The 6,498-nt window shown below is 39.8% G+C and overlaps 1 pseudogene; it reads right to left on the reverse strand.

Annotated features, from left to right (window-relative positions):
• Positions 1-1,985: 1,985 nt before the first annotated feature.
• On the reverse strand, positions 1,986-2,925 carry LOC110583388 (annotated as a pseudogene).
• Between the last annotated feature and the right edge of the window lie 3,573 nt (positions 2,926-6,498).

Genomic DNA, 6,498 nt, shown 5'->3' on the forward strand with positions numbered 1-6,498 from the left:
ACTGTGTTAAAAGATTCCAAGTATTAACATAGTTAATACAGGTTAGAGTGTGAAAATGCCAAGCACAATGCCTGGCATATAATATGTAATAAATATTAATTTCCATTTACATTCCTCTCCATTTTAATTTCACATTTAATTTACATCCAGACAGTTATCTAGCCTAATATTTCTCAAACCCAACTGCCCATTATAAATAGCTGGGGAGTGGGGCACCTGGGTGGTTCAGTTGGTTAAGCATCTGACTCTTGGTTTCAGCTCAGGTCATGATCTCAGGGTCCTGAGATCAGGCCCTGTATTGGGCTCCGTGCTCAGAAAAGAGTCTACTTGTCCCTCTCCCTCTGCTCTTCCCCCTGCCTGCTCTGCCTCTCTCTCTCTCATAAATAAGTAAAATCTTAAAATAGCTGGGGTGCTTTGAAAAAATTCTGATACCTAGGCTCTACCCTCAAACCAGTTAAATTAGATACAAAGGTACAGACAGATTTGAGAATCATGGATAACCTTTCCTTGGACTCCTCAAGGGAGGGAATATTCACTCCCTTCCCAGTTTTGTTAGATTTACTCAGAAACACACTGCCTTATAAGATCCAGCTATTGCAAAGGACCTGGCATACAGTAGGCTCTCAACACATCTCCATATTTTGACCCCTGTAGTCTTGCAGAATATAATTAGCCTGATTCCACAAAAGAGTTAAGTACTTGAAGATCATCATCCTGTCCTTCCCCTCAACAGCTCCACACTCCCTCCACCACCACCACTACCAACCTAGCTATATATAAATTCCTTCAATGTTCCTTATCCATTGTGTATGCTAATAAACAAGATTCATTATGCCAGTGTTTTTCCTAAAGTCAGGTGCCCTGAACTATCATTCTAACAAAATAGAATGAGATTCTTATTGCCTATATTTTACATAGTATATTTCTTTAAATGAATCTTGGGAGAACATTAGCTTTTGGAGCAGCAATTTCCCTTTTCATTCCTAATAAGATTAAAGTTTTAACAAGTAGGTACTTTTAAAGTATTCATGTGCTGAGTTAGGCTTCTTATTATACTTCATTGAAGTTTGTGTCCAACACTTTCCATGTGGTTATATTAATTTTTATTAAATTAGGCTAATTCTTTTAACCTATTCATGTTTGGAGGATCATTAATTATTTCTAATGAGTAATTTTACTCGCTAATTTCATGTCATTTGCAAATCTGGTCTGTAGCCAGGTCATTGTTAAAGTTCTCCCAGGAAGCTTCCTTTTAGAGTAACACAGCATCTTTAGGATCTTTTATAAACTATGGCTCCACCTATTCTCCCCACTCCCACCCCCAGTTTAACTTTGTCCCAGGGCATCAGCAAACAAACTTGGTACCTCTTTAGAATTTAGGGAATGATGCCCCCTCCAGCCTGAGGGATTAGAAAGTGTGCCAATTCCTCCCAGATGCAGTCCATAATACCTGATGTACTTTGTCTTTCAAATACCCTTGTCAAAAAAGGAAATGACTTTGTAGTGATCACTTTTTTTTTTTTAAAGATTTTATTTATTTATTCATGAGAGACAGAGAGAGAGAGAGAGAAGCAGGCTCCCAAGGAGCAGGGAGCCCGATGCGGGACTCGATCCCAGGACCCTGGGATCATGACCTGAGCCGAAGGCAGACGCTTAACCATCTGAGCCACCCAGGCGCCCATGATCACTTTTTTTTAATGGCAGTAATAATATTTTAGTATTATTTCAACTGTGGTTTGAAATTTTTCAAAACAGAAAGTTGGAGAAATATTTAAAATGTTAATATAGCTTATTTTTATCAGTCACCAAAAATAGAAAATATAAAAGTACACAGATAAAGGTATAATTGAGAATTTTGACCAACTTCCATCAAGGTAATAATACTATTTAAAAGATTGTTCTATAATTGGAGACTTTATTTTTATTTTTTTTAAAGATCTTTTTTTTTTTTGATGTCTGATCTTATTTATTTGTCACAGAAAATCTCATTTTTGACTGGACTCAGATTTAGAGGTAGAAGCTCTCAGAAAGGACAGCCTCCGTCTCTTGGCAATCTGTTCCTGGCGTTTTTCTTTGGCCTCCTTCATTCTCTTGGCCAAAAGTTTAGCATATTCTGCAGCCTTTTCCTTCTTTTTCTTTTTTTTTTTTTTTTAAAGATTTTATTTATTTATTCATGAGAGACAGAGAGAAACAGAGGGAGAAGCAGGCTCCCAAGGAGCGGGAAGCCCGATGCGGGACTCGATCCCAGGACCCTGGGATCATGACCTGAGCCGAAGGCAGACGCTTAACCATCTGAGCCACCCAGGCGCCCTCTTCCTTATTTTTCTTAGTGCGCTGCTGCTTCAAAGCAATACACCGCCGTTTGTGCTGGAGGACACGTGGAGTAACAAGACGCTGAATCTTAGGCACTTTGGTTCTAGGTTTCTTACCTTCTTTGTATAGGGGCTTTCTCACAGCATACTGGTGAACATCATCTTCTTTAGAGAGATTGAAAAGTTTGTGGATTCTGCTGGCTCTTTTGGGCCCCAGGCGACGAGGCACGGTAGTATCAGTGAGTCCAGGAATATCCTTCTCCCCTTTTTTTACAATGACCAAGTTGAGAACACTGGGATTGGCATCCATAATGCAACCCCGAACAGGTTTGCACTTTCTCTCTCCAGTCCTCCTTGGTCTATAGCAGGAATGCCCCTTACTCAGCAGCAGGCGGACACGACCATGGGTCAAGACACCCTGCTTCATGGGGAAGCCTTGTTTGTCATTGCCACCACTGATTCAGACCACATAACCCTTCCATTCTTCACCCAGAGCATCAGCAGCAACTTCTGTGGCCATACGCTTCTCATAAAAAGTTCGAAGTTTGCGTTTATTGTCCACTTCAATGAGTTTCTGGCAGCCAGTAGCTGGGAAAGAGATGTTCAGCTTCATCCTGAAGCAGCCTACCGCCTCCGAGGTGCCACAAAAAAGAGTGATCTTATTTTCTTGACCAAGAGAGACACAGCGAGAGAGGGAACACAAGCAGGGGGAGTGGGAGAGGGAGAAGCAGGCTTCCCGCGGAGCAAGGAGCCCGACGCGGGGCTCGATCCCAGGATCCTGGGATCATGACCTGAGCCGAAGGCAAATGCTTAACGACTGAGCCACCCAGGTGCCCCTATAATTGGAGACTTTAGGAGGTAAGTAGGAAGCACATATTATTGTGAAGAGCTATCAGTGATGTTGGATTATTTCCTACAGTTCTAGATAGACCCAGTTGGGACATTGCACCAAATTGACCGCATACATAGAAACTTATTTTAAGATTCATGTACTCCTCTATAAAATTCTAGAAATATGGGTCTTCTTATTAAGGGCTTGATTTTAGCACACATTTCTTGAGGCTGAGGTCCACTAATCGAGCAGAGGTTTGCATTGCAGAATCAGCCACAGCAACTGATTCATACACATAAGCCTATGAATGTCTTCTGAGATAGTAACTTCATTTCCAAGTGTGCATTTCTTTTAAGCTTCAAACTGTGTTTCCAGAATTTATGGCGGCTTAGTATTGGCATATGAGTGTGTTCTCCACTTGCTTTCTAGTCCGTATACATATCCAGTTTGAATCCATTTGCATTTTCTTGATGACATTGATAGTGCTAACACTGAGTGATTAAATACTTAATCCCTACCACCTCACTGTTGTTTGTGCAGTAGCCCTCTCTCTTTGCTCGTTTAAATGACCAAAGATGTTACCTAAAAATAGATCTTCTTTTGTTTTTGGAATTTGTCATTGTTTTCTTGATTAAAGTATAATTTACATACGGCACAAGACTGTTCATAACAGTTTTATTCATAACAGTTCAAAGCCAGAATCAAACCAATGTCCACCAAAGGTGAGTGAATAAATTATGGTGTATTCATACAATGGAACATGACTCAGCAACAAGAAGGAACAAACTACTGATCATGCAACAACATGGATGCATCTCAAAAACATTTTTAAGTGAAAGATGCCAGATAAGAGAGTACATACTAGGGGCACCTGGGTGGCTCAGTCACTTAAGCATTTAATTCTTGATTTTGGCTCAGGTTATGGTCTCAGGGTAGTGAGATCGAGCCCTGCACTGGGCTCTGTGGTCAGTGCGGAGTCTGCTTAAAATTCTCTCCCTCTGCCCCCCACCTCGCTATGCATACTCTCTCTAAATAAATAAATAAATAACTTAAAAAAAGAGAGTACATACTATATAATTCCATATATATGAAGTTCAGTAGCATGGGATACTTACCTATGGTGACAGAAATCCAAAGAGTGGTTGCCTTAGGGTTGGTAAAGTAACTGGGAAGAAGCATGAGTAAACTTCCAGGGGTGATAGTAACACACCATATCTTTTTTTTTTTTTTCAAGGTGTTAAAATTTATTTTTTAAATTTTTATTGTTATGTTAATCCCCATACATTACATCATTAGTTTTAGATGTAGTGTTCCATGATTCATTGTTTGCGTATAACACCCAGTGCTCCATGCAGAACGTGCCCTCTTTAATGCCCTTCACCAGGCTAACCCATCCTCCCACCCCCTCCCCTCTAGAACTCTCAGTTTGTTTATCAGAGTCCATCGTCTCTCATGGTTCGTCTTCCTCTCCGATTTCCCCCCCTTCATTCTTCCCCTCCTGCTATCTTCTTCCTTTTTTTTTTTCTTAACATATATTGCATTATTTGAGTAACACACCATATCTTGATTTGGGTAGTGATAACATGGATGTATCCATTTGTCGAAACTTGTCAAGCTGTACAATTAAGATTCATGCATTTTAGTGTATGTAAATTATAACAATAAATAATAGATTTAAAAATACTGTCATGAATTCAAAAACTGGAATTGCATTTGCCCATTTCTACTATTTTGACTTTTTTTCTGTGCTTAAATAAAAGTTGCTGACTCTGGGGCACCTGGGTGGCTCAGATGGTTAAGCATCTGCCTTTGGCTCAGGTCATGATCTCCAGGTCCTGGGATTGAGCCGAGTCGGGGGAGGGAGGGGTGTCCCTGCTCAGCAGGGAGTCTGCTTCTCCCTCTGCCTCTCCCCTGTGCTTGTGCTCTCTCAAGTGAATAAATAAAATCTTAAAAAAAAAAAGTTGCTGACTCTACTTGCATGATTTTATTTGCAAATTCTTATTTCTGTATAATTTCACTTATAATCCCAATTTTGGAATTACTTTTTTTCTTTTTTTACTTTTCTCCTTCAATTCCAGGCAAAAGTTGATCTCTCTAGAGATTTCCTTACTTTACAAACTAAGTGGTTCTGTTATCCTCACATCACTGAAGATGTTGAGTCTGCTCAGGACATACTGACCTATAAGTAGTACTAACATACTTAATCAACAATCTTCCTGTGTTTCCCTTTTCATTTCTGCACATTCAGATGCCTACAAGACAATTCTCTGACCTTCTTTACTTGGACCGTTCTCTCTCACTCTTCACTTCAACCTACTATTCTCCATTATCCTAATGCAGTAGATTGCAAAGGGTGGTCCCCAGACCAGGAGCATGAGGTTCACCTGAATCTTTTAGAAATGCAAATTTGAGAACCCCACTCCTGTCCTGTCCAATCAAACTCGAGGTGGAATCTAGAAACTGTATTTTAACCAGCACTCCAGGTGATTGTAATGCATGCTAATGTTTGGGGGATCATTACCCTAAACTCTATTGCTGCTCCTGCTTCATCTCTTAGTGTCCTGAATTTGGTTTTCATTATAAAAGCAAAACAAGATATTTATCTATATCCTTTTTTTTTTTTAAGATTTTATTTATTTGACACAGAGAGACACAGTGAGAGAGGGAACATAAGCAGGGGGAGTGGGAGAGGGAGAAGCCTAGGCTTCCTGCTGAGCAGAGAGCCCGATGTGGGCCTCGATCCCAGGACCCTGGGATCATGACCTGAGCCAAAGGCAGACGCTTAACGACTGAACCACCCAGGAGCCCTATTTATCTATATTCTTAATCACATTTGAGTTCTCTGCCCCATGGAGTCACAGTTTAAACCTTGGATATCTAATTCTGCTCCAAGTACACATCTTTGTCTTCGAATCTTCTCAGAGGATTGTTAAAAATACCAGGAATTTCCATGTATGCTTTCATGTTTGTAATCCTACAATCTTTGTATCACTATCCCCATGTGATAAGGAATTAAAGGTGTAGCAAATTGAAGTGTATTAACCTAGATGTAAGTAACACAGGCTGTATTCAAGCAGGGTTTCTCATTTCTAGCTACAACACATCCCACTATATTGCAGTAACCTACAATTTTGGCACAAAAACATATGTAAAATCCTAATTAAGTATAAATTTATTAGCCTTAAAGTTATTCCCAATCTATTCATGAATGGCTTTATAAAGGGATGTATTTTCTTGCTCTATCAGATTATAACTATTACCTGTATTTAAAAATGCAGTTCTTGATATTTGCTGTCTGAATTAAACTGCTTGGTTTTACTTTTCTTTAGAAGAACAGAATTAGGGCACATGGGT

The sequence above is a fragment of the Neomonachus schauinslandi genome, chromosome 8, assembly GCF_002201575.2.
Source record: "Neomonachus schauinslandi chromosome 8, ASM220157v2, whole genome shotgun sequence".
NCBI lineage: Eukaryota > Metazoa > Chordata > Mammalia > Carnivora > Phocidae > Neomonachus > Neomonachus schauinslandi.